Source organism: Quercus robur, chromosome 1, assembly GCF_932294415.1.
Source record: "Quercus robur chromosome 1, dhQueRobu3.1, whole genome shotgun sequence".
NCBI lineage: Eukaryota > Viridiplantae > Streptophyta > Magnoliopsida > Fagales > Fagaceae > Quercus > Quercus robur.
In genome coordinates this window covers 42978441-42980635 of record NC_065534.1, presented here as the reverse complement: position 1 = coordinate 42980635, position 2195 = coordinate 42978441, and the positions used below count along the sequence as shown (strand labels likewise).

The following is a 2195-nucleotide window of genomic DNA, read 5'->3' as shown; positions in this document are numbered from 1 at the left end:
AGTAATAATATTCTTTGCAATGCCTTATTTTTGTGAGTTAAACCCCTCTCTCCCTCTCTATATATATATTTGAATGCATGAAATTATTATTGCTTTTTTAGAGACTCTTGGCTGTTCCTACTCTTCTAGGCCTTTTTACGTTTTTCCTCTCTATTGGTCAATAAATTAAAATTTTCTTTTTAACATTTTGAAAGGAAAATGGAAATTTTAATAGAAATGGGCTAATCTAGTTTAAAGTGCTCCATAACGTATCTCTCATACAAACATATCCTTGAGAGTAATACCAAAAAAGAGATTTTGGAAGATCATAGATAGAACATGTTGAATATAAGAGGTTGCCCAAAAGATCCAATTTCATTATTTTTCTCTTTCATTTTTTTCCCCAGTACATCAAAAAAAAAGAAAAAAAAAAAAGAAAAGTAAGTATGCTTGCTTAGGAATATTGAAATGCCCAGAGTATTGTTTGTGAATCAGTGGCTAAATCTTAAAAGTTGTTTAAATAGTGCCTATGGTTTTTTCTTAAGAAAAAATTAATTGATATCCTAAGAGTATTGATTTATGAACTATTTAAAAAAAATTATTTAAAAAGAAAAAAGTAACTAGCTTTTTTTACAATTTTTTATATTTTCCATAAAAAAGTAATATTACTTTTTTTTTTTTTTTATAAAAATGATCTATTAATAAAAGTTGTAATTCCCCCTAAAAAATGTTCTAATTAAGAGCACCAGGACCATTTTTCTTAAAGCACACCAAGCTTTGGAAAAGGAGAGAGAAAAAAAATATTATATAAATTATAACATATGTTAAGGCAAAACAGATAGTGTATGTATCTGGATTTTATTTTATTTTTTTAGAAACAAACGCACATACTTTTTACAGTATCTCTGAGATTAAATAGAAACGTGTGTTTGGAATACTACAGACTTCTTATGACAAAAATAGAAATGTTGAGGAGAGAACGAATATAGTAAACACTACAAAAATATACCACGTATATTTTCTAAAAGTATGGATTACAGCCCATTAATCCATGTTGTGAGAAGACCAACTTGTTGAGACGATCTAGCAGACTAGCACCACTCCTAAGCCTTGATGAAGGTCCTAGGTTGTGGTTCTTTAATATTATACTCTTCTCGCCCTTCATCGATGTTGGTCTCTTATAAATTCTTGCTCAATTGAGTATTCCGAATGAATTTATAACTTTCTTCTTTCCTGTGGAAACACATGATATATATTAAAGTTTAGGTGCAGTGATCTTTATTGATTTTCTTAGATAGGCTCATATAGAGAATCACATAAACGAACAAACAAGAGAAACGGAGTGAGAGATAATGGACTGTACATATCAATTACTTCAAGATCAATATGACAATTATCCCAAAAAAAAAAAAAAAAAAGGATCAATATGACAAGAAAGTAGATGTTCATTCATAAGAATTTAAATCATCGTAGTAATAATACCGAGTGGCAAATATTCATCAGCGCAAAAAATAAAAGAGGGTTAATAAGAAAATTAATGATAGTTGCCTATGTGATGTCCATGGCCATGGGCGCTCCATATGTTTTTTTTTTTTTTTTTTAATTTAAAATTATTGGATGTGAAAAGATTTAAATCATAAATATCTTCATTCAAAACTGCAGAAAATATAAAGAAATATGAGTTAAACTACAAGACTTTTGATAAAGTACTCCTACATCTACTTGAATGTCGGCCATGATAAAGAATATTAAATGCTTAACATGAATATGCCAACCAAAGTGGAAAGTGGATATAAGTGGTCCAGATGCCATTGTGTTAGTCTATTATTTTGCCGATAACACAACTAGAAAGGGAAATAAACTACAAAAATTACCTGAGTTCCTATGGAAACTTAATTTATTTGGTGGTTTTTCTTCTTTGACTGCTTCCATATTTCTCGAAACAACATGATGAAAATCATATGAATAAACAACAATGTTCATCATGAGAGGGTGGAAGATTTTAGATGAATGAATATGGAAACGAGAAGCTTGCATTTATAGAGTCTTAGGCACCAACCCTTTGCAGTAAAAACAATGATCTTGGTAGTTGAGAGAGTCTGTGTGAGCGAACCACCATTCTGACTGAAAAAAAAAAAAAAAAAAAAAAAAACGCGTCAACCCCCAGTGTTAAACTCACTGTGAAAAAGTTATGTTTACATTTTTGCGTGGTTTAT

At 29.7% G+C, this 2195-nt stretch overlaps 1 long non-coding RNA gene across 1 annotated transcript; it reads right to left on the bottom strand.

The window, feature by feature from the left end:
- Positions 1-803: 803 nt before the first annotated feature.
- On the bottom strand, positions 804-1971 carry LOC126714226 (uncharacterized). The gene is made up of 2 exons (XR_007651569.1): positions 1854-1971; positions 804-1212 (listed from the first exon to the last, which is right to left on the bottom strand). It is a non-coding gene; the product is annotated as an uncharacterized LOC126714226 (long non-coding RNA).
- Between the last annotated feature and the right edge of the window lie 224 nt (positions 1972-2195).